This window comes from Puntigrus tetrazona, unplaced genomic scaffold (genome assembly GCF_018831695.1).
Source record: "Puntigrus tetrazona isolate hp1 unplaced genomic scaffold, ASM1883169v1 S000001000, whole genome shotgun sequence".
Lineage (NCBI taxonomy): Eukaryota > Metazoa > Chordata > Actinopteri > Cypriniformes > Cyprinidae > Puntigrus > Puntigrus tetrazona.
Genome location: NW_025048595.1, coordinates 1 through 20,790, shown reverse-complemented (window position 1 = coordinate 20,790; position 20,790 = coordinate 1). Strand labels below are relative to the sequence as shown.

General features: G+C 38.9%; 27 non-coding genes and 26 pseudogenes across 27 annotated transcripts; all 53 read right to left on the bottom strand.

Annotated features, from left to right (window-relative positions):
- Positions 1 to 98: 98 nt before the first annotated feature.
- On the bottom strand, positions 99 to 217 carry LOC122340171. Its single transcript, XR_006250156.1, has one exon. It is a non-coding gene; the product is annotated as a 5S ribosomal RNA (ribosomal RNA).
- A 268-nt stretch (positions 218 to 485) lies between these two features.
- Positions 486 to 604, bottom strand: LOC122340170. The gene has a single exon (XR_006250155.1). It is a non-coding gene; the product is annotated as a 5S ribosomal RNA (ribosomal RNA).
- Positions 605 to 877: 273 nt separating this feature from the next.
- Positions 878 to 995, bottom strand: LOC122340141 (annotated as a pseudogene).
- A 271-nt stretch (positions 996 to 1,266) lies between these two features.
- LOC122340168 lies at positions 1,267 to 1,385 on the bottom strand. Its single transcript, XR_006250153.1, has one exon. It is a non-coding gene; the product is annotated as a 5S ribosomal RNA (ribosomal RNA).
- A 273-nt stretch (positions 1,386 to 1,658) lies between these two features.
- On the bottom strand, positions 1,659 to 1,777 carry LOC122340123 (annotated as a pseudogene).
- A 270-nt stretch (positions 1,778 to 2,047) lies between these two features.
- LOC122340122 lies at positions 2,048 to 2,166 on the bottom strand (annotated as a pseudogene).
- A 274-nt stretch (positions 2,167 to 2,440) lies between these two features.
- Positions 2,441 to 2,559, bottom strand: LOC122340167. The gene has a single exon (XR_006250152.1). It is a non-coding gene; the product is annotated as a 5S ribosomal RNA (ribosomal RNA).
- A 270-nt stretch (positions 2,560 to 2,829) lies between these two features.
- LOC122340166 lies at positions 2,830 to 2,948 on the bottom strand. Its single transcript, XR_006250151.1, has one exon. It is a non-coding gene; the product is annotated as a 5S ribosomal RNA (ribosomal RNA).
- A 274-nt stretch (positions 2,949 to 3,222) lies between these two features.
- On the bottom strand, positions 3,223 to 3,341 carry LOC122340129 (annotated as a pseudogene).
- Positions 3,342 to 3,617: 276 nt separating this feature from the next.
- Positions 3,618 to 3,738, bottom strand: LOC122340135 (annotated as a pseudogene).
- A 274-nt stretch (positions 3,739 to 4,012) lies between these two features.
- LOC122340165 lies at positions 4,013 to 4,131 on the bottom strand. The gene has a single exon (XR_006250150.1). It is a non-coding gene; the product is annotated as a 5S ribosomal RNA (ribosomal RNA).
- A 274-nt stretch (positions 4,132 to 4,405) lies between these two features.
- On the bottom strand, positions 4,406 to 4,526 carry LOC122340140 (annotated as a pseudogene).
- A 277-nt stretch (positions 4,527 to 4,803) lies between these two features.
- On the bottom strand, positions 4,804 to 4,922 carry LOC122340164. The gene has a single exon (XR_006250149.1). It is a non-coding gene; the product is annotated as a 5S ribosomal RNA (ribosomal RNA).
- Positions 4,923 to 5,194: 272 nt separating this feature from the next.
- LOC122340110 lies at positions 5,195 to 5,313 on the bottom strand (annotated as a pseudogene).
- A 276-nt stretch (positions 5,314 to 5,589) lies between these two features.
- On the bottom strand, positions 5,590 to 5,708 carry LOC122340109 (annotated as a pseudogene).
- Positions 5,709 to 5,983: 275 nt separating this feature from the next.
- On the bottom strand, positions 5,984 to 6,100 carry LOC122340127 (annotated as a pseudogene).
- Positions 6,101 to 6,371: 271 nt separating this feature from the next.
- On the bottom strand, positions 6,372 to 6,490 carry LOC122340163. The gene has a single exon (XR_006250148.1). It is a non-coding gene; the product is annotated as a 5S ribosomal RNA (ribosomal RNA).
- Positions 6,491 to 6,763: 273 nt separating this feature from the next.
- On the bottom strand, positions 6,764 to 6,882 carry LOC122340162. The gene has a single exon (XR_006250147.1). It is a non-coding gene; the product is annotated as a 5S ribosomal RNA (ribosomal RNA).
- A 276-nt stretch (positions 6,883 to 7,158) lies between these two features.
- Positions 7,159 to 7,277, bottom strand: LOC122340161. The gene has a single exon (XR_006250146.1). It is a non-coding gene; the product is annotated as a 5S ribosomal RNA (ribosomal RNA).
- A 274-nt stretch (positions 7,278 to 7,551) lies between these two features.
- Positions 7,552 to 7,670, bottom strand: LOC122340160. Its single transcript, XR_006250145.1, has one exon. It is a non-coding gene; the product is annotated as a 5S ribosomal RNA (ribosomal RNA).
- A 276-nt stretch (positions 7,671 to 7,946) lies between these two features.
- On the bottom strand, positions 7,947 to 8,065 carry LOC122340102 (annotated as a pseudogene).
- Positions 8,066 to 8,338: 273 nt separating this feature from the next.
- LOC122340159 lies at positions 8,339 to 8,457 on the bottom strand. The gene has a single exon (XR_006250144.1). It is a non-coding gene; the product is annotated as a 5S ribosomal RNA (ribosomal RNA).
- Positions 8,458 to 8,731: 274 nt separating this feature from the next.
- On the bottom strand, positions 8,732 to 8,853 carry LOC122340137 (annotated as a pseudogene).
- A 274-nt stretch (positions 8,854 to 9,127) lies between these two features.
- Positions 9,128 to 9,246, bottom strand: LOC122340156. The gene has a single exon (XR_006250142.1). It is a non-coding gene; the product is annotated as a 5S ribosomal RNA (ribosomal RNA).
- A 272-nt stretch (positions 9,247 to 9,518) lies between these two features.
- Positions 9,519 to 9,637, bottom strand: LOC122340126 (annotated as a pseudogene).
- Positions 9,638 to 9,912: 275 nt separating this feature from the next.
- LOC122340133 lies at positions 9,913 to 10,031 on the bottom strand (annotated as a pseudogene).
- A 273-nt stretch (positions 10,032 to 10,304) lies between these two features.
- On the bottom strand, positions 10,305 to 10,423 carry LOC122340155. Its single transcript, XR_006250141.1, has one exon. It is a non-coding gene; the product is annotated as a 5S ribosomal RNA (ribosomal RNA).
- A 273-nt stretch (positions 10,424 to 10,696) lies between these two features.
- On the bottom strand, positions 10,697 to 10,815 carry LOC122340100 (annotated as a pseudogene).
- A 276-nt stretch (positions 10,816 to 11,091) lies between these two features.
- LOC122340096 lies at positions 11,092 to 11,210 on the bottom strand. Its single transcript, XR_006250129.1, has one exon. It is a non-coding gene; the product is annotated as a 5S ribosomal RNA (ribosomal RNA).
- A 274-nt stretch (positions 11,211 to 11,484) lies between these two features.
- Positions 11,485 to 11,603, bottom strand: LOC122340154. The gene has a single exon (XR_006250140.1). It is a non-coding gene; the product is annotated as a 5S ribosomal RNA (ribosomal RNA).
- Positions 11,604 to 11,879: 276 nt separating this feature from the next.
- On the bottom strand, positions 11,880 to 11,998 carry LOC122340120 (annotated as a pseudogene).
- A 274-nt stretch (positions 11,999 to 12,272) lies between these two features.
- Positions 12,273 to 12,391, bottom strand: LOC122340119 (annotated as a pseudogene).
- Positions 12,392 to 12,665: 274 nt separating this feature from the next.
- Positions 12,666 to 12,783, bottom strand: LOC122340146 (annotated as a pseudogene).
- Positions 12,784 to 13,058: 275 nt separating this feature from the next.
- Positions 13,059 to 13,177, bottom strand: LOC122340153. The gene has a single exon (XR_006250139.1). It is a non-coding gene; the product is annotated as a 5S ribosomal RNA (ribosomal RNA).
- Positions 13,178 to 13,449: 272 nt separating this feature from the next.
- On the bottom strand, positions 13,450 to 13,568 carry LOC122340152. The gene has a single exon (XR_006250138.1). It is a non-coding gene; the product is annotated as a 5S ribosomal RNA (ribosomal RNA).
- A 276-nt stretch (positions 13,569 to 13,844) lies between these two features.
- LOC122340118 lies at positions 13,845 to 13,963 on the bottom strand (annotated as a pseudogene).
- Positions 13,964 to 14,234: 271 nt separating this feature from the next.
- Positions 14,235 to 14,353, bottom strand: LOC122340148. Its single transcript, XR_006250137.1, has one exon. It is a non-coding gene; the product is annotated as a 5S ribosomal RNA (ribosomal RNA).
- A 273-nt stretch (positions 14,354 to 14,626) lies between these two features.
- Positions 14,627 to 14,745, bottom strand: LOC122340117 (annotated as a pseudogene).
- Positions 14,746 to 15,016: 271 nt separating this feature from the next.
- Positions 15,017 to 15,135, bottom strand: LOC122340116 (annotated as a pseudogene).
- A 274-nt stretch (positions 15,136 to 15,409) lies between these two features.
- On the bottom strand, positions 15,410 to 15,528 carry LOC122340136. The gene has a single exon (XR_006250136.1). It is a non-coding gene; the product is annotated as a 5S ribosomal RNA (ribosomal RNA).
- A 273-nt stretch (positions 15,529 to 15,801) lies between these two features.
- On the bottom strand, positions 15,802 to 15,920 carry LOC122340125. The gene has a single exon (XR_006250135.1). It is a non-coding gene; the product is annotated as a 5S ribosomal RNA (ribosomal RNA).
- A 272-nt stretch (positions 15,921 to 16,192) lies between these two features.
- On the bottom strand, positions 16,193 to 16,309 carry LOC122340150 (annotated as a pseudogene).
- A 274-nt stretch (positions 16,310 to 16,583) lies between these two features.
- LOC122340114 lies at positions 16,584 to 16,702 on the bottom strand. Its single transcript, XR_006250134.1, has one exon. It is a non-coding gene; the product is annotated as a 5S ribosomal RNA (ribosomal RNA).
- Positions 16,703 to 16,980: 278 nt separating this feature from the next.
- On the bottom strand, positions 16,981 to 17,098 carry LOC122340131 (annotated as a pseudogene).
- A 274-nt stretch (positions 17,099 to 17,372) lies between these two features.
- On the bottom strand, positions 17,373 to 17,491 carry LOC122340115 (annotated as a pseudogene).
- Positions 17,492 to 17,764: 273 nt separating this feature from the next.
- On the bottom strand, positions 17,765 to 17,883 carry LOC122340103. Its single transcript, XR_006250133.1, has one exon. It is a non-coding gene; the product is annotated as a 5S ribosomal RNA (ribosomal RNA).
- Positions 17,884 to 18,151: 268 nt separating this feature from the next.
- On the bottom strand, positions 18,152 to 18,270 carry LOC122340192. The gene has a single exon (XR_006250176.1). It is a non-coding gene; the product is annotated as a 5S ribosomal RNA (ribosomal RNA).
- Positions 18,271 to 18,542: 272 nt separating this feature from the next.
- LOC122340181 lies at positions 18,543 to 18,661 on the bottom strand. Its single transcript, XR_006250165.1, has one exon. It is a non-coding gene; the product is annotated as a 5S ribosomal RNA (ribosomal RNA).
- Positions 18,662 to 18,937: 276 nt separating this feature from the next.
- On the bottom strand, positions 18,938 to 19,055 carry LOC122340121 (annotated as a pseudogene).
- A 273-nt stretch (positions 19,056 to 19,328) lies between these two features.
- Positions 19,329 to 19,447, bottom strand: LOC122340169. Its single transcript, XR_006250154.1, has one exon. It is a non-coding gene; the product is annotated as a 5S ribosomal RNA (ribosomal RNA).
- Positions 19,448 to 19,721: 274 nt separating this feature from the next.
- Positions 19,722 to 19,840, bottom strand: LOC122340106 (annotated as a pseudogene).
- A 273-nt stretch (positions 19,841 to 20,113) lies between these two features.
- On the bottom strand, positions 20,114 to 20,232 carry LOC122340105 (annotated as a pseudogene).
- Positions 20,233 to 20,505: 273 nt separating this feature from the next.
- Positions 20,506 to 20,624, bottom strand: LOC122340157. Its single transcript, XR_006250143.1, has one exon. It is a non-coding gene; the product is annotated as a 5S ribosomal RNA (ribosomal RNA).
- Between the last annotated feature and the right edge of the window lie 166 nt (positions 20,625 to 20,790).

Below are 20,790 nucleotides of genomic sequence, written 5' to 3'. Positions count from 1 at the left end.
GCAATTGAATTAAATAAGCAGTAAGGGAAAGCAAAGAGCTGGTCAAACTTTGGCCACACTAAGGGCCAGTGTATTAGATAAGTAGTGAAAAACTCAAAAACTTACAGCACCTGGTATTCCTAGGCAGTCTCCCATCCAAGTACTAACTAGGCCCAACTCTGCTTAGCTTCTGAGATCAGACGAGATCAGGCGTGAACAGGGTGGTATGGCCGTAAGCTAAAGCTGCTGCAAAAGCCCCTATTTTAAGGTGAGGCACACTAAGTGCCATTATACTAGATAAGTAATGAATGAAATACAAAAAAACTTCAAAATGAGCTACATTAAAGATAAGAGCATTAGTTAAGTAGTTAAAAACAGTCAAACTCTGTTTAAAGAACAGCTACTTTAAAGGCAATTGAATTAAATAAGCAGTAAGGGAAAGCAAAGAGCTGGTCAAACTTTGGCCACACTAAAGGCCAGTGTATTAGATAAGTGAAAAAACTCAAAACTTACAGCACCTGGTATTCCTAGGCAGTCTCCCATCCAAGTACTAACTAGGCCCAACTCTGCTTAGCTTCTGAGATCAGACGAGATCAGGCGTGAACAGGGTGGTATGGCCGTAAGCTAAAGCTGCTGCAAAAGCCCCTATTTTAAGGTGAGGCACACTAAGTGCCATTATACTAGATAAGTAATGAATGAAATACAAAAAAATACTTCAAAATGAGCTACATTAAAGATAAGAGCATTAGTTAAGTAGTTAAAAACAGTCAAACTCTGTTTAAAGAACAGCTACTTTAAAGGCAATTGAATTAAATAAGCAGTAAGGGAAAGCAAAGAGCTGGTCAAACTTTGGCCACACTAAGGGCCAGTGTATTAGATAAGTAGTGAAAAACTCAAAAACTTACAGCACCTGGTATTCCTAGGCAGTCTCCCATCCAAGTACTAACTAGGCCCAACTCTGCTTAGCTTCTGAGATCAGACGAGACAGGCGTGAACAGGGTGGTATGGCCGTAAGCTAAAGCTGCTGCAAAAAGCCCCTATTTTAAGGTGAGGCACACTAAGTGCCATTATACTAGATAAGTAATGAATGAAATACAAAAATACTTCAAAATGAGCTACATTAAAGATAAGAGCATTAGTTAAGTAGTTAAAAACAGTCAAACTCTGTTTAAAGAACAGCTACTTTAAAGGCAATTGAATTAAATAAGCAGTAAGGGAAAGCAAAGAGCTGGTCAAACTTTGGCCACACTAAGGGCCAGTGTATTAGATAAGTAGTGAAAAACTCAAAACTTACAGCACCTGGTATTCCTAGGCAGTCTCCCATCCAAGTACTAACTAGGCCCAACTCTGCTTAGCTTCTGAGATCAGACGAGATCAGGCGTGAACAGGGTGGTATGGCCGTAAGCAAAAGCTGCTGCAAAAGCCCCTATTTTAAGGTGAGGCACACTAAGTGCCATTATACTAGATAAGTAATGAATGAAATACAAAAAAATACTTCAAAAATGAGCTACATTAAAGATAAGAGCATTAGTTAAGTAGTTAAAAACAGTCAAACTCTGTTTAAAGAACAGCTACTTTAAAGGCAATTGAATTAAATAAGCAGTAAGGGAAAGCAAAGAGCTGGTCAAACTTTGGCCACACTAAGGGCCAGTGTATTAGATAAGTAGTGAAAAACTCAAAACTTACAGCACCTGGTATTCCTAGGCAGTCTCCCATCCAAGTACTAACTAGGCCCAACTCTGCTTAGCTTCTGAGATCAGACGAGATCAGGCGTGAACAGGGTGGGATGGCAGTAAGCAAAGCTGCTGCAAAAAGCCCCTATTTTAAGGTGAGGCACACTAAGTGCCATTATACTAGATAAGTAATGAATGAAATACAAAAAAATACTTCAAAATGAGCTACATTAAAGATAAGAGCATTAGTTAAGTAGTTAAAAACAGTCAAACTGTTTAAAGAACAGCTACTTTAAAGGCAATTGAATTAAATAAGCAGTAAGGGAAAGCAAAGAGCTGGTCAAACTTTGGCCACACTAAGGGCCAGTGTATTAGATAAGTAGTGAAAAACTCAAAACTTACAGCACCTGGTATTCCTAGGCAGTCTCCCATCCAAGTACTAAATAGGCCCAACTCTGCTTAGCTTCTGAGATCAGACGAGATCAGGCGTGAACAGGGTGGTATGGCCGTGAGCTAAAGCTGCTGCAAAAAGCCCCCTATTTTAAGGTGAGGCACACTAAGTGCCATTATACTAGATAAGTAATGAATGAAATACAAAAAAATACTTCAAAATGAGCTACATTAAAGATAAGAGCATTAGTTAAGTAGTTAAAAACAGTCAAACTCTGTTTAAAGAACAGCTACTTTAAAGGCAATTGAATTAAATAAGCAGTAAGGGAAAGCAAAGAGCTGGTCAAACTTTGGCCACACTAAGGGCCAGTGTATTAGATAAGTAGTGAAAAACTCAAAACTTACAGCACCTGGTATTCCTAGGCAGTCTCCCATCCAAGTACTAACTAGGCCCAACTCTGCTTAGCTTCTGAGATCAGACGAGATCAGGCGTGAACAGGGTGGTATGGCCGTAAGCTAAAGCTGCTGCAAAAGCCCCTATTTTAAGGTGAGGCACACTAAGTGCCATTATACTAGATAAGTAATGAATGAAATACAAAAATACTTCAAAATGAGCTACATTAAAGATAAGAGCATTAGTTAAGTAGTTAAAAACAGTCAAACTCTGTTTAAAGAACAGCTACTTTAAAGGCAATTGAATTAAATAAGCAGTAAGGGAAAGCAAAGAGCTGGTCAAACTTTGGCCACACTAAGGGCCAGTGTATTAGATAAGTAGTGAAAAACTCAAAACTTACAGCACCTGGTATTCCTAGGCAGTCTCCCATCCAAGTACTAACTAGGCCCAACTCTGCTTAGCTTCTGAGATCAGACGAGATCAGGCGTGAACAGGGTGGTATGGCCGTAAGCTAAAGCTGCTGCAAAAGCCCCCTATTTTAAGGTGAGGCACACTAAGTGCCATTATACTAGATAAGTAATGAATGAAATACAAAAAAATACTTCAAAATGAGCTACATTAAAGATAAGAGCATTAGTTAAGTAGTTAAAAACAGTCAAACTCTGTTTAAAGAACAGCTACTTTAAAGGCAATTGAATTAAATAAGTAAGTAAGGGAAGCAAAGAGCTGGTCAAACTTTGGCCACACTAAGGGCCAGTGTATTAGATAAGTAGTGAAAAACTCAAAAACTTACAGCACCTGGTATTCCTAGGCAGTCTCCCATCCAAGTACTAACTAGGCCCAACTCTGCTTAGCTTCTGAGATCAGACGAGATCAGGCGTGAACAGGGTGGTATGGCCGTAGTAAGCTAAAGCTGCTGCAAAAAGCCCCTATTTTAAGGTGAGGCACACTAAGTGCCATTATACTAGATAAGTAATGAATGAAATACAAAAAAATACTTCAAAATGAGCTACATTAAAGATAAGAGCATTAGTTAAGTAGTTAAAAACAGTCAAACTCTGTTTAAAGACAGCTACTTTAAAGGCAATTGAATTAAATAAGCAGTAAGGGAAAGCAAAGAGCTGGTCAAACTTTGGCCACACTAAGGGCCAGTGTATTAGATAAGTAGTGAAAAACTCAAAAACTTACAGCACCTGGTATTCCTAGGCAGTCTCCCATCCAAGTACTAACTAGGCCCAACTCTGCTTAGCTTCTGAGATCAGACGAGATCAGGCGTGAACAGGTGGTGGTATGGCCGTAAGCTAAAGCTGCTGCAAAAAGCCCCTATTTTTAAGGTGAGGCACACTAAGTGCCATTATACTAGATAAGTAATGAATGAAATACAAAAAAATACTTCAAAATGAGCTACATTAAAGATAAGAGCATTAGTTAAGTAGTTAAAAACAGTCAAACTCTGTTTAAAGAACAGCTACTTTAAAGGCAATTGAATTAAATAAGCAGTAAGGGAAAGCAAAGAGCTGGTCAAACTTTGGCCACACTAAGGGCCAGTGTATTAGATAAGTAGTGAAAAACTCAAAACTTACAGCACCTGGTATTCCTAGGCAGTCTCCCATCCAAGTACTAACTAGGCCCAACTCTGCTTAGCTTCTGAGATCAGACGAGATCAGGCGTGAACAGGGTGGTATGGCCGTAAGCTAAAGCTGCTGCAAAAAGCCCCTATTTTAAGGTGAGGCACACTAAGTGCCATTATACTAGATAAGTAATGAATGAAATACAAAAAAATACTTCAAAATGAGCTACATTAAAGATAAGAGCATTAGTTAAGTAGTTAAAAACAGTCAAACTCTGTTTAAAGAACAGCTACTTTAAAGGCAATTGAATTAAATAAGCAGTAAGGGAAAGCAAAGAGCTGGTCAAACTTTGGCCACACTAAGGGCCAGTGTATTAGATAAGTAGTGAAAAACTCAAAAACTTACAGCACCTGGTATTCCTAGGCAGTCTCCCATCCAAGTACTAACTAGGCCCAACTCTGCTTAGCTTCTGAGATCAGACGAGATCAGGCGTGAACAGGGTGGTATGGCCTGGTCAGTAAGCTAAAGCTGCTGCAAAAAGCCCCTATTTTAAGGTGAGGCACACTAAGTGCCATTATACTAGATAAGTAATGAATGAAATACAAAAAAACTTCAAAATGAGCTACATTAAAGATAAGAGCATTAGTTAAGTAGTTAAAAACAGTCAAACTCTGTTTAAAGAACAGCTACTTTAAAGGCAATTGAATTAAATAAGCAGTAAGGGAAAGCAAAGAGCTGGTCAAACTTTGGCCACACTAAGGGCCAGTGTATTAGATAAGTAGTGAAAAAACTCAAAAACTTACAGCACCTGGTATTCCTAGGCAGTCTCCCATCCAAGTACTAACTAGGCCCAACTCTGCTTAGCTTCTGAGATCAGACGAGATCAGGCGTGAACAGGGTGGTATGGCCGTAAGCTAAAGCTGCTGCAAAAGCCCCCTATTTTAAGGTGAGGCACACTAAGTGCCATTATACTAGATAAGTAATGAATGAAATACAAAAAATACTTCAAAATGAGCTACATTAAAGATAAGAGCATTAGTTAAGTAGTTAAAAACAGTCAAACTCTGTTTAAAGAACAGCTACTTTAAAGGCAATTGAATTAAATAAGCAGTAAGGGAAAGCAAAGAGCTGGTCAAACTTTGGCCACACTAAGGGCCAGTGTATTAGATAAGTAGTGAAAAACTCAAAAACTACAGCACCTGGTATTCCTAGGCAGTCTCCCATCCAAGTACTAACTAGGCCCAACTCTGCTTAGCTTCTGAGATCAGACGAGATCAGGCGTGAACAGGGTGGTATGGCCGTAAGCTTAAAGCTGCTGCAAAAAGCCCCCTATTTTAAGGTGAGGCACACTAAGTGCCATTATACTAGATAAGTAATGAATGAAATACAAAAAAATACTTCAAAATGAGCTACATTAAAGATAAGAGCATTAGTTAAGTAGTTAAAAACAGTCAAACTCTGTTTAAAGAACAGCTACTTTAAAGGCAATTGAATTAAATAAGCAGTAAGGGAAAGCAAAGAGCTGGTCAAACTTTGGCCACACTAAGGGGCCAGTGTATTAGATAAGTAGTGAAAAACTCAAAACTTACAGCACCTGGTATTCCTAGGCAGTCTCCCATCCAAGTACTAACTAGGCCCAACTCTGCTTAGCTTCTGAGATCAGACGAGATCAGGCGTGAACAGGGTGGTATGGCAGTAAGCTAAAGCTGCTGCAAAAAGCCCCCTATTTTAAGGTGAGGCACACTAAGTGCCATTATACTAGATAAGTAATGAATGAAATACAAAAAAATACTTCAAAATGAGCTACATTAAAGATAAGAGCATTAGTTAAGTAGTTAAAAACAGTCAAACTCTGTTTAAAGAACAGCTACTTTAAAGGCAATTGAATTAAATAAGCAGTAAGGGAAAGCAAAGAGCTGGTCAAACTTTGGCCACACTAAGGGCCAGTGTATTAGATAAGTAGTGAAAAACTCAAAAACTTACAGCACCTGGTATTCCTAGGCAGTCTCCCATCCAAGTACTAACTAGGCCCAACTCTGCTTAGCTTCTGAGATCAGACGAGATCAGGCGAACAGGGTGGTATGGCCGTAAGCTAAAGCTGCTGCAAAAGCCCCTATTTTAAGGTGAGGCACACTAAGTGCCATTATACTAGATAAGTAATGAATGAAATACAAAAAATACTTCAAAATGAGCTACATTAAAGATAAGAGCATTAGTTAAGTAGTTAAAAACAGTCAAACTCTGTTTAAAGAACAGCTACTTTAAAGGCAATTGAATTAAATAAGCAGTAAGGGAAAGCAAAGAGCTGGTCAAACTTTGGCCACACTAAGGGCCAGTGTATTAGATAAGTAGTGAAAAACTCAAAACTTACAGCACCTGGTATTCCTAGGCAGTCTCCCATCCAAGTACTAACTAGGCCCAACTCTGCTTAGCTTCTGAGATCAGACGAGATCAGGCGTGAACAGGGTGGTATGGCCGTAAGCTAAAGCTGCTGCAAAAGCCCCTATTTTAAGGTGAGGCACACTAAGTGCCATTATACTAGATAAGTAATGAATGAAATACAAAAAAATACTTCAAAATGAGCTACATTAAAGATAAGAGCATTAGTTAAGTAGTTAAAAACAGTCAAACTCTGTTTAAAGAACAGCTACTTTAAAGGCAATTGAATTAAATAAGCAGTAAGGGAAAGCAAAGAGCTGGTCAAACTTTGGCCACACTAAGGGCCAGTGTATTAGATAAGTAGTGAAAAACTCAAAAACTTACAGCACCTGGTATTCCTAGGCAGTCTCCCATCCAAGTACTAACTAGGCCCAACTCTGCTTAGCTTCTGAGATCAGACGAGATCAGGCGTGAACAGGGTGGTATGGCCGTAAGCTTAAAAGCTGCTGCAAAAAGCCCCTATTTTAAGGTGAGGCACACTAAGTGCCATTATACTAGATAAGTAATGAATGAAATACAAAAAAATACTTCAAAATGAGCTACATTAAAGATAAGAGCATTAGTTAAGTAGTTAAAAACAGTCAAACTCTGTTTAAAGAACAGCTACTTTAAAGGCAATTGAATTAAATAAGCAGTAAGGGAAAGCAAAGAGCTGGTCAAACTTTGGCCACACTAAGGGCCAGTGTATTAGATAAGTAGTGAAAAACTCAAAAACTTACAGCACCTGGTATTCCTAGGCAGTCTCCCATCCAAGTACTAACTAGGCCCAACTCTGCTTAGCTTCTGAGATCAGACGAGATCAGGCGTGAACAGGGTGGTATGGCCGTAAGCTAAAGCTGCTGCAAAAAGCCCCCTATTTTAAGGTGAGAGGCACACTAAGTGCCATTATACTAGATAAGTAATGAATGAAATACAAAAATACTTCAAAATGAGCTACATTAAAGATAAGAGCATTAGTTAAGTAGTTAAAAACAGTCAAACTCTGTTTAAAGAACAGCTACTTTAAAGGCAATTGAATTAAATAAGCAGTAAGGGAAAGCAAAGAGCTGGTCAAACTTTGGCCACACTAAGGGCCAGTGTATTAGATAAGTAGTGAAAAACTCAAAACTTACAGCACCTGGTATTCCTAGGCAGTCTCCCATCCAAGTACTAACTAGGCCCAACTCTGCTTAGCTTCTGAGATCAGACGAGATCAGGCGTGAACAGGGTGGTATGGCCGTAAGCTAAAGCTGCTGCAAAAAGCCCCCTATTTTAAGGTGAGGCACACTAAGTGCCATTATACTAGATAAGTAATGAATGAAATACAAAAAAATACTTCAAAATGAGCTACATTAAAGATAAGAGCATTAGTTAAGTAGTTAAAAACAGTCAAACTCTGTTTAAAGAACAGCTACTTTAAAGGCAATTGAATTAAATAAGCAGTAAGGGAAAGCAAAGAGCTGGTCAAACTTTGGCCACACTAAGGGGGCCAGTGTATTAGATAAGTAGTGAAAAACTCAAAACTTACAGCACCTGGTATTCCTAGGCAGTCTCCCATCCAAGTACTAACTAGGCCCAACTCTGCTTAGCTTCTGAGATCAGACGAGATCAGGCGTGAACAGGGTGGTATGGCCGTAAAGCTAAAGCTGCTGCAAAAGCCCCTATTTTAAGGTGAGGCACACTAAGTGCCATTATACTAGATAAGTAATGAATGAAATACAAAAAAATACTTCAAAATGAGCTACATTAAAGATAAGAGCATTAGTTAAGTAGTTAAAAACAGTCAAACTCTGTTTAAAGAACAGCTACTTTAAAGGCAATTGAATTAAATAAGCAGTAAGGGAAAGCAAAGAGCTGGTCAAACTTTGGCCACACTAAGGGCCAGTGTATTAGATAAGTAGTGAAAAACTCAAAACTTACAGCACCTGGTATTCCTAGGCAGTCTCCCATCCAAGTACTAACTAGGCCCAACTCTGCTTAGCTTCTGAGATCAGACGAGATCAGGCGTGAACAGGGTGGTATGGCCGTAAGCTAAAGCTGCTGCAAAAAGCCCCCTATTTTAAGGTGAGGCACACTAAGTGCCATTATACTAGATAAGTAATGAATGAAATACAAAAAAATACTTCAAAATGAGCTACATTAAAGATAAGAGCATTAGTTAAGTAGTTAAAAACAGTCAAACTCTGTTTAAAGAACAGCTACTTTAAAGGCAATTGAATTAAATAAGCAGTAAGGGAAAGCAAAGAGCTGGTCAAACTTTGGCCACACTAAGGGCCAGTGTATTAGATAAGTAGTGAAAAACTCAAAACTTACAGCACCTGGTATTCCTAGGCAGTCTCCCATCCAAGTACTAACTAGGCCCAACTCTGCTTAGCTTCTGAGATCAGACGAGATCAGGCGTGAACAGGGTGGTATGGTGGCCGTAAGCTAAAGCTGCTGCAAAAAGCCCCCTATTTTAAGGTGAGGCACACTAAGTGCCATTATACTAGATAAGTAATGAATGAAATACAAAAAAATACTTCAAAATGAGCTACATTAAAGATAAGAGCATTAGTTAAGTAGTTAAAAACAGTCAAACTCTGTTTAAAGAACAGCTACTTTAAAGGCAATTGAATTAAATAAGCAGTAAGGGAAAGCAAAGAGCTGGTCAAACTTTGGCCACACTAAGGGCCAGTGTATTAGATAAGTAGTGAAAAACTCAAAACTTACAGCACCTGGTATTCCTAGGCAGTCTCCCATCCAAGTACTAACTAGGCCCAACTCTGCTTAGCTTCTGAGATCAGACGAGATCAGGCGTGAACAGGGTGGTATGGCCGTAAGCTAAAGCTGCTGCAAAAAGCCCCTATTTTAAGGTGAGGCACACTATGCCATTATACTAGATAAGTAATGAATGAAATACAAAAAAATACTTCAAAATGAGCTACATTAAAGATAAGAGCATTAGTTAAGTAGTTAAAAACAGTCAAACTCTGTTTAAAGAACAGCTACTTTAAAGGCAATTGAATTAAATAAGCAGTAAGGGAAAGCAAAGAGCTGGTCAAACTTTGGCCACACTAAGGGCCAGTGTATTAGATAAGTAGTGAAAAACTCAAAAACTTACAGCACCTGGTATTCCTAGGCAGTCTCCCATCCAAGTACTAACTAGGCCCAACTCTGCTTAGCTTCTGAGATCAGACGAGATCAGGCGTGAACAGGGTGGTATGGCCGTGAAGCTTAAAGCTGCTGCAAAAAGCCCCTATTTTAAGGTGAGGCACACTAAGTGCCATTATACTAGATAAGTAATGAATGAAATACAAAAAAATACTTCAAAATGAGCTACATTAAAGATAAGAGCATTAGTTAAGTAGTTAAAAACAGTCAAACTCTGTTTAAAGAACAGCTACTTTAAAGGCAATTGAATTAAATAAGCAGTAAGGGAAAGCAAAGAGCTGGTCAAACTTTGGCCACACTAAGGGCCAGTGTATTAGATAAGTAGTGAAAAACTCAAAACTTACAGCACCTGGTATTCCTAGGCAGTCTCCCATCCAAGTACTAACTAGGCCCAACTCTGCTTAGCTTCTGAGATCAGACGAGATCAGGCGTGAACAGGGTGGTATGGCCGTAGCAAAAGCTGCTGCAAAAGCCCCCTATTTTAAGGTGAGGCACACTAAGTGCCATTATACTAGATAAGTAATGAATGAAATACAAAAAAAAAAACTTCAAAATGAGCTACATTAAAGATAAGAGCATTAGTTAAGTAGTTAAACAGTCAAACTCTGTTTTAAAGAACAGCTACTTTAAAGGCAATTGAATTAAATAAGCAGTAAGGGAAAGCAAAGAGCTGGTCAAACTTTGGCCACACTAAGGGCCAGTGTATTAGATAAGTAGTGAAAAACTCAAAACTTACAGCACCTGGTATTCCTAGGCAGTCTCCCATCCAAGTACTAACTAGGCCCAACTCTGCTTAGCTTCTGAGATCAGACGAGATCAGGCGTGAACAGGGTGGTATGGCCGTAAGCTAAAGCTGCTGCAAAAAGCCCCTATTTTAAGGTGAGGCACACTAAGTGCCATTATACTAGATAAGTAATAATGAATGAAATACAAAAATACTTCAAAATGAGCTACATTAAAGATAAGAGCATTAGTTAAGTAGTTAAAAACAGTCAAACTCTGTTTAAAGAACAGCTACTTTAAAGGCAATTGAATTAAATAAGCAATAAGGGAAAGCAAAGAGCTGGTCAAACTTTTGCACACTAAGGGCCAGTGTATTAGATAAGTAGTGAAAAACTCAAAACTTACAGCACCTGGTATTCCTAGGCAGTCTCCAATCCAAGTACTAACTAGGCCCAACTCTGCTTAGCTTCTGAGATCAGACGAGATCAGGCGTGAACAGGGTGGTATGGCCGTAAGCTAAAGCTGCTGCAAAAAGCCCCCTATTTTAAGGTGAGGCACACTAAGTGCCATTATACTAGATAAGTAATGAATGAAATACAAAAAAATACTTCAAAATGAGCTACATTAAAGATAAGAGCATTAGTTAAGTAGTTAAAAACAGTCAAACTCTGTTTAAAGTACAGCTACTTTAAAGGCAATTGAATTAAATAAGCAGTAAGGGAAAGCAAAGAGCTGGTCAAACTTTGGCCACACTAAGGGCCAGTGTATTAGATAAGTAGTGAAAAAACTCAAAAACTTACAGCACCTGGTATTCCTAGGCAGTCTCCCATCCAAGTACTAACTAGGCCCAACTCTGCTTAGCTTCTGAGATCAGACGAGATCAGGCGTGAACAGGGTGGTATGGCCGTAAGTTTAAAGCTGCTGCAAAAAGCCCCTATTTTAAGGTGAGGCACACTAAGTGCCATTATACTAGATAAGTAATGAATGAAATACAAAAAAATACTTCAAAATGAGCTACATTAAAGATAAGAGCATTAGTTAAGTAGTTAAAAACAGTCAAACTCTGTTTAAAGAACAGCTACTTTAAAGGCAATTGAATTAAATAAGCAGTAAGGGAAAGCAAAGAGCTGGTCAAACTTTGGCCACACTAAGGGCCAGTGTATTAGATAAGTAGTGAAAAACTCAAAACTTACAGCACCTGGTATTCCTAGGCAGTCTCCCATCCAAGTACTAACTAGGCCCAACTCTGCTTAGCTTCTGAGATCAGACGAGATCAGGCGTGAACAGGGTGGTATGGCCGTAAGCTAAAGCTGCTGCAAAAAGCCCCCTATTTTAAGGTGAGGCACACTAAGTGCCATTATACTAGATAAGTAATGAATGAAATACAAAAAAAAATACTTCAAAATGAGCTACATTAAAGATAAGAGCATTAGTTAAGTAGTTAAAAACAGTCAAACTCTGTTTAAAGAACAGCTACTTTAAAGGCAATTGAATTAAATAAGCAGTAAGGGAAAGCAAAGAGCTGGTCAAACTTTGGCCACACTAAGGGCCAGTGTATTAGATAAGTAGTGAAAAACTCAAAACTTACAGCACCTGGTATTCCTAGGCAGTCTCCCATCCAAGTACTAACTAGGCCCAACTCTGCTTAGCTTCTGAGATCAGACGAGATCAGGCGTGAACAGGGTGGTATGGCCGTAGCTTAAAGCTGCTGCAAAAGCCCCCTATTTTAAGGTGAGGCACACTAAGTGCCATTATACTAGATAAGTAATGAATGAAATACAAAAAAATACTTCAAAATGAGCTACATTAAAGATAAGAGCATTAGTTAAGTAGTTAAAAACAGTCAAACTCTGTTTAAAGAACAGCTACTTTAAAGGCAATTGAATTAAATAAGCAGTAAGGGAAAGCAAAGAGCTGGTCAAACTTTGGCCACACTAAGGGCCAGTGTATTAGATAAGTAGTGAAAAACTCAAAAACTTACAGCACCTGGTATTCCTAGGCAGTCTCCCATCCAAGTACTAACTAGGCCCAACTCTGCTTAGCTTCTGAGATCAGACGAGATCAGGCGTGAACAGGGTGGTATGGCCGTAGCTTAAAGCTGCTGCAAAAAGCCCCTATTTTAAGGTGAGGCACACTAAGTGCCATTATACTAGATAAGTAATGAATGAAATACAAAAAAATACTTCAAAATGAGCTACATTAAAGATAAGAGCATTAGTTAAGTAGTTAAAAACAGTCAAACTCTGTTTAAAGAACAGCTACTTTAAAGGCAATTGAATTAAATAAGCAGTAAGGGAAAGCAAAGAGCTGGTCAAACTTTGGCCACACTAAGGGCCAGTGTATTAGATAAGTAGTGAAAAACTCAAAAACTTACAGCACCTGGTATTCCTAGGCAGTCTCCCATCCAAGTACTAACTAGGCCCAACTCTGTTAGCTTCTGAGATCAGACGAGATCAGGCGTGAACAGGGTGGTATGGCCGTAGTAAGCTAAAGCTGCTGCAAAAGCCCCTATTTTAAGGTGAGGCACACTAAGTGCCATTATACTAGATAAGTAATGAATGAAATACAAAAAATACTTCAAAATGAGCTACATTAAAGATAAGAGCATTAGTTAAGTAGTTAAAAACAGTCAAACTCTGTTTAAAGAACAGCTACTTTAAAGGCAATTGAATTAAATAAGCAGTAAGGGAAAGCAAAGAGCTGGTCAAACTTTGGCCACACTAAGGGCCAGTGTATTAGATAAGTAGTGAAAAACTCAAAAACTTACAGCACCTGGTATTCCTAGGCAGTCTCCCATCCAAGTACTAACTAGGCCCAACTCTGCTTAGCTTCTGAGATCAGACGAGATCAGGCGTGAACAGGGTGGTATGGCCGTAAGCTAAAGCTGCTGCAAAAGCCCCTATTTTAAGGTGAGGCACACTAAGTGCCATTATACTAGATAAGTAATGAATGAAATACAAAAAAATACTTCAAAATGAGCTACATTAAAGATAAGAGCATTAGTTAAGTAGTTAAAAACAGTCAAACTCTGTTTAAAGAACAGCTACTTTAAAGGCAATTGAATTAAATAAGCAGTAAGGGAAAGCAAAGAGCTGGTCAAACTTTGGCCACACTAAGGGCCAGTGTATTAGATAAGTAGTGAAAAACTCAAAACTTACAGCACCTGGTATTCCTAGGCAGTCTCCCATCCAAGTACTAACTAGGCCCAACTCTGCTTAGCTTCTGAGATCAGACGAGATCAGGCGTGAACAGGGTGGTATGGCCGTAAGCTAAAAGCTGCTGCAAAAAGCCCCTATTTTAAGGTGAGGCACACTAAGTGCCATTATACTAGATAAGTAATGAATGAAATACAAAAAAATACTTCAAAATGAGCTACATTAAAGATAAGAGCATTAGTTAAGTAGTTAAAAACAGTCAAACTCTGTTTAAAGAACAGCTACTTTAAAGGCAATTGAATTAAATAAGCAGTAAGGGAAAGCAAAGAGCTGGTCAAACTTTGGCCACACTAAGGGCCAGTGTATTAGATAAGTAGTGAAAAACTCAAAAAACTTACAGCACCTGGTATTCCTAGGCAGTCTCCCATCCAAGTACTAACTAGGCCCAACTCTGCTTAGCTTCTGAGATCAGACGAGATCAGGCGTGAACAGGGTGGTATGGCCGTAGCTTAAAGCTGCTGCAAAAAGCCCCTATTTTAAGGTGAGGCACACTAAGTGCCATTATACTAGATAAGTAATGAATGAAATACAAAAAAATACTTCAAAATGAGCTACATTAAAGATAAGAGCATTAGTTAAGTAGTTAAAAACAGTCAAACTCTGTTTAAAGAACAGCTACTTTAAAGGCAATTGAATTAAATAAGCAGTAAGGGAAAGCAAAGAGCTGGTCAAACTTTGGCCACTAAGGGCCAGTGTATTAGATAAGTAGTGAAAAACTCAAAACTTACAGCACCTGGTATTCCTAGGCAGTCTCCCATCCAAGTACTAACTAGGCCCAACTCTGCTTAGCTTCTGAGATCAGACGAGATCAGGCGTGAACAGGGTGGTATGGCCGTAAGCTAAAGCTGCTGCAAAAAGCCCCTATTTTAAGGTGAGGCACACTAAGTGCCATTATACTAGATAAGTAATGAATGAAATACAAAAAAATACTTCAAAATGAGCTACATTAAAGATAAGAGCATTAGTTAAGTAGTTAAAAACAGTCAAACTCTGTTTAAAGAACAGCTACTTTAAAGGCAATTGAATTAAATAAGCAGTAAGGGAAAGCAAAGAGCTGGTCAAACTTTGGCCACACTAAGGGCCAGTGTATTAGATAAGTAGTGAAAAACTCAAAACTTACAGCACCTGGTATTCCTAGGCAGTCTCCCATCCAAGTACTAACTAGGCCCAACTCTGCTTAGCTTCTGAGATCAGACGAGATCAGGCGTGAACAGGGTGGTATGGCCGTAGCTTAAAGCTGCTGCAAAAAGCCCCTATTTTAAGGTGAGGCACACTAAGTGCCATTATACTAGATAAGTAATGAATGAAATACAAAAAAACTTCAAAATGAGCTACATTAAAGATAAGAGCATTAGTTAAGTAGTTAAAAACAGTCAAACTCTGTTTAAAGAACAGCTACTTTAAAGGCAATTGAATTAAATAAGCAGTAAGGGAAAGCAAAGAGCTGGTCAAACTTTGGCCACACTAAGGGCCAGTGTATTAGATAAGTAGTGAAAAACTCAAAACTTACAGCACCTGGTATTCCTAGGCAGTCTCCCATCCAAGTACTAACTAGGCCCAACTCTGCTTAGCTTCTGAGATCAGACGAGATCAGGCGTGAACAGGGTGGTATGGCCGTAGCTAAAAGCTGCTGCAAAAGCCCCCTATTTTAAAGGTGAGGCACACTAAGTGCCATTATACTAGATAAGTAATGAATGAAATACAAAAAAATACTTCAAAATGAGCTACATTAAAGATAAGAGCATTAGTTAAGTAGTTAAAAACAGTCAAACTCTGTTTAAAGAACAGCTACTTTAAAGGCAATTGAATTAAATAAGCAGTAAGGAAAGCAAAGAGCTGGTCAAACTTTGGCCACACTAAGGGCCAGTGTATTAGATAAGTAGTGAAAAACTCAAAAACTTACAGCACCTGGTATTCCTAGGCAGTCTCCCATCCAAGTACTAACTAGGCCCAACTCTGCTTAGCTTCTGAGATCAGACGAGATCAGGCGTGAACAGGGTGGTATGGCCGTAAGCTAAAGCTGCTGCAAAAGCCCCCTATTTTAAGGTGAGGCACACTAAGTGCCATTATACTAGATAAGTAATGAATGAAATACAAAAAATACTTCAAAATGAGCTACATTAAAGATAAGAGCATTAGTTAAGTAGTTAAAAACAGTCAAACTCTGTTTAAAGAACAGCTACTTTAAAGGCAATTGAATTAAATAAGCAGTAAGGGAAAGCAAAGAGCTGGTCAAACTTTGGCCACACTAAGGGCCAGTGTATTAGATAAGTAGTGAAAAACTCAAAAACTTACAGCACCTGGTATTCCTAGGCAGTCTCCCATCCAAGTACTAACTAGGCCCAACTCTGCTTAGCTTCTGAGATCAGACGAGATCAGGCGTGAACAGGGTGGTATGGCCGTAAGCTAAAGCTGCTGCAAAAGCCCCTATTTTAAGGTGAGGCACACTAAGTGCCATTATACTAGATAAGTAATGAATGAAATACAAAAAAATACTTCAAAATGAGCTACATTAAAGATAAGAGCATTAGTTAAGTAGTTAAAAACAGTCAAACTCTGTTTAAAGAACAGCTACTTTAAAGGCAATTGAATTAAATAAGCAGTAAGGGAAAGCAAAGAGCTGGTCAAACTTTGGCCACACTAAGGGCCAGTGTATTAGATAAGTAGTGAAAAACTCAAAACTTACAGCACCTGGTATTCCTAGGCAGTCTCCCATCCAAGTACTAACTAGGCCCAACTCTGCTTAGCTTGAGATCAGACGAGATCAGGCGTGAACAGGGTGGGATGGCCGTAAGCTAAAGCTGCTGCAAAAAGCCCCTATTTTAAGGTGAGGCACACTAAGTGCCATTATACTAGATAAGTAATGAATGAAATACAAAAAAACTACTTCAAAATGAGCTACATTAAAGATAAGAGCATTAGTTAAGTAGTTAAAAACAGTCAAACTCTGTTTAAAGAACAGCTACTTTAAAGGCAATTGAATTAAATAAGCAGTAAGGGAAAGCAAAGAGCTGGTCAAACTTTGGCCACACTAAGGGCCAGTGTATTAGATAAGTAGTGAAAAACTCAAAACTTACAGCACCTGGTATTCCTAGGCAGTCTCCCATCCAAGTACTAACTAGGCCCAACTCTGCTTAGCTTCTGAGATCAGACGAGATCAGGCGTGAACAGGGTGGTATGGCCGTAAGCGAAAAGCTGCTGCAAAAGCCCCCTATTTTAAGGTGAGGCACACTAAGTGCCATTATACTAGATAAGTAATGAATGAAATACAAAAAAAAAAATACTTCAAAATGAGCTACATTAAAGATAAGAGCATTAGTTAAGTAGTTAAAAACAGTCAAACTCTGTTTAAAGAACAGCTACTTTAAAGGCAATTGAATTAAATAAGCAGTAAGGGAAAGCAAAGAGCTGGTCAAACTTTGGCCACACTAAGGGCCAGTGTATTAGATAAGTAGTGAAAAACTCAAAACTTACAGCACCTGGTATTCCTAGGCAGTCTCCCATCCAAGTACTAACTAGGCCCAACTCTGCTTAGCTTCTGAGATCAGACGAGATCAGCGTGAACAGGGTGGTATGGCCGTAAGCTAAAAGCTGCTGCAAAAAGCCCCTATTTTAAGGTGAGGCACACTAAGTGCCATTATACTAGATAAGTAATGAATGAAATACAAAAAAATACTTCAAAATGAGCTACATTAAAGATAAGAGCATTAGTTAAGTAGTTAAAAACAGTCAAACTCTGTTTAAAGAACAGCTACTTTAAAGGCAATTGAATTAAATAAGCAGTAAGGGAAAGCAAAGAGCTGGTCAAACTTTGGCCACACTAAGGGCCAGTGTATTAGATAAGTAGTGAAAAACTCAAAACTTACAGCACCTGGTATTCCTAGGCAGTCTCCCATCCAAGTACTAACTAGGCCCAACTCTGCTTAGCTTCTGAGATCAGACGAGATCAGGCGTGAACAGGGTGGTATGGCCGTAGCTTAAAGCTGCTGCAAAAGCCCCCTATTTTAAGGTGAGGCACACTAAGTGCCATTATACTAGATAAGTAATGAATGAAATACAAAAAAATACTTCAAAATGAGCTACATTAAAGATAAGAGCATTAGTTAAGTAGTTAAAAACAGTCAAACTCTGTTTAAAGAACAGCTACTTTAAAGGCAATTGAATTAAATAAGCAGTAAGGGAAAGCAAAGAGCTGGTCAAACTTTGGCCACACTAAGGGCCAGTGTATTAGATAAGTAGTGAAAAACTCAAAACTTACAGCACCTGGTATTCCTAGGCAGTCTCCCATCCAAGTACTAACTAGGCCCAACTCTGCTTAGCTTCTGAGATCAGACGAGATCAGGCGTGAACAGGGTGGTATGGCCGTAAGCGAAAGCTGCAAAAAGCCCCTATTTTAAGGTGAGGCACACTAAGTGCCATTATACTAGATAAGTAATGAATGAAATACAAAAATACTTCAAAATGAGCTACATTAAAGATAAGAGCATTAGTTAAGTAGTTAAAAACAGTCAAACTCTGTTTAAAGAACAGCTACTTTAAAGGCAATTGAATTAAATAAGCAGTAAGGGAAAGCAAAGAGCTGGTCAAACTTTGGCCACACTAAGGGCCAGTGTATTAGATAAGTAGTGAAAAACTCAAAACTTACAGCACCTGGTATTCCTAGGCAGTCTCCCATCCAAGTACTAACTAGGCCCAACTCTGCTTAGCTTCTGAGATCAGACGAGATCAGGCGTGAACAGGGTGGTATGGCCGTAAGCTAAAAGCTGCTGCAAAAGCCCCTATTTTAAGGTGAGGCACACTAAGTGCCATTATACTAGATAAGTAATGAATGAAATACAAAAATACTTCAAAATGAGCTACATTAAAGATAAGAGCATTAGTTAAGTAGTTAAAAACAGTCAAACTCTGTTTAAAGAACAGCTACTTTAAAGGCAATTGAATTAAATAAGCAGTAAGGGAAAGCAAAGAGCTGGTCAAACTTTGGCCACACTAAGGGCCAGTGTATTAGATAAGTAGTGAAAAACTCAAAAACTTACAGCACCTGGTATTCCTAGGCAGTCTCCCATCCAAGTACTAACTAGGCCCAACTCTGCTTAGCTTCTGAGATCAGACGAGATCAGGCGTGAACAGGGTGGTATGGCCGTAAGCGAAAGCTGCTGCAAAAAAAAGCCCCTATTTTAAGGTGAGGCACACTAAGTGCCATTATACTAGATAAGTAATGAATGAAATACAAAAAAATACTTCAAAATGAGCTACATTAAAGATAAGAGCATTAGTTAAGTAGTTAAAAACAGTCAAACTCTGTTTAAAGAACAGCTACTTTAAAGGCAATTGAATTAAATAAGCAGTAAGGGAAAGCAAAGAGCTGGTCAAACTTTGGCCACACTAAGGGCCAGTGTATTAGATAAGTAGTGAAAAACTCAAAACTTACAGCACCTGGTATTCCTAGGCAGTCTCCATCCAAGTACTAACTAGGCCCAACTCTGCTTAGCTTCTGAGATCAGACGAGATCAGGCGTGAACAGGGTGGTATGGCCGTAAGCAAAAGCTGCTGCAAAAGCCCCTATTTTAAGGTGAGGCACACTAAGTGCCATTATACTAGATAAGTAATGAATGAAATACAAAAATACTTCAAAATGAGCTACATTAAAGATAAGAGCATTAGTTAAGTAGTTAAAAACAGTCAAACTCTGTTTAAAGAACAGCTACTTTAAAGGCAATTGAATTAAATAAGCAGTAAGGGAAAGCAAAGAGCTGGTCAAACTTTGGCCACACTAAGGGCCAGTGTATTAGATAAGTAGTAGTGAAAAACTCAAAACTTACAGCACCTGGTATTCCTAGGCAGTCTCCCATCCAAGTACTAACTAGGCCCAACTCTGCTTAGCTTCTGAGATCAGACGAGATCAGGCGTGAACAGGGTGGTATGGCCGTAAGCTAAAGCTGCTGCAAAAGCCCCCTATTTTAAGGTGAGGCACACTAAGTGCCATTATACTAGATAAGTAATGAATGAAATACAAAAAAAATACTTCAAAATGAGCTACATTAAAGATAAGAGCATTAGTTAAGTAGTTAAAAACAGTCAAACTCTGTTTAAAGAACAGCTACTTTAAAGGCAATTGAATTAAATAAGCAGTAAGGGAAAGCAAAGAGCTGGTCAAACTTTGGCCACACTAAGGGCCAGTGTATTAGATAAGTAGTGAAAAACTCAAAACTTACAGCACCTGGTATTCCTAGGCAGTCTCCCATCCAAGTACTAACTAGGCCCAACTCTGCTTAGCTTCTGAGATCAGACGAGATCAGGCGTGAACAGGGTGGGATGGCCGTAAGCGAAAGCTGCTGCAAAAAGCCCCCTATTTTAAGGTGAGGCACACTAAGTGCCATTATACTAGATAAGTAATGAATGAAATACAAAAAATACTTCAAAATGAGCTACATTAAAGATAAGAGCATTAGTTAAGTAGTTAAAAACAGTCAAACTCTGTTTAAAGAACAGCTACTTTAAAGGCAATTGAATTAAATAAGCAGTAAGGGAAAGCAAAGAGCTGGTCAAACTTTGGCCACACTAAGGGCCAGTGTATTAGATAAGTAGTGAAAAACTCAAAACTTACAGCACCTGGTATTCCTAGGCAGTCTCCCATCCAAGTACTAACTAGGCCCAACTCTGCTTAGCTTCTGAGATCAGACGAGATCAGGCGTGAACAGGGTGGGATGGCCGTAAGCCAAAGCTGCTGCAAAAGCCCCTATTTTAAGGTGTGAGGCACACTAAGTGCCATTATACTAGATAAGTAATGAATGAAATACAAAAATACTTCAAAATGAGCTACATTAAAGATAAGAGCATTAGTTAAGTAGTTAAAAACAGTCAAACTCTGTTTAAAGAACAGCTACTTTAAAGGCAATTGAATTAAATAAGCAGTAAGGGAAAGCAAAGAGCTGGTCAAACTTTGGCCACACTAAGGGCCAGTGTATTAGATAAGTAGTGAAAAACTCAAAAACTTACAGCACCTGGTATTCCTAGGCAGTCTCCCATCCAAGTACTAACTAGGCCCAACTCTGCTTAGCTTCTGAGATCAGACGAGATCAGGCGTGAACAGGGTGGTATGGCCGTAAGCTAAAGCTGCTGCAAAAAGCCCCCTATTTTAAGGTGAGGCACACTAAGTGCCATTATACTAGATAAGTAATGAATGAAATACAAAAAAATACTTCAAAATGAGCTACATTAAAGATAAGAGCATTAGTTAAGTAGTTAAAAACAGTCAAACTCTGTTTAAAGAACAG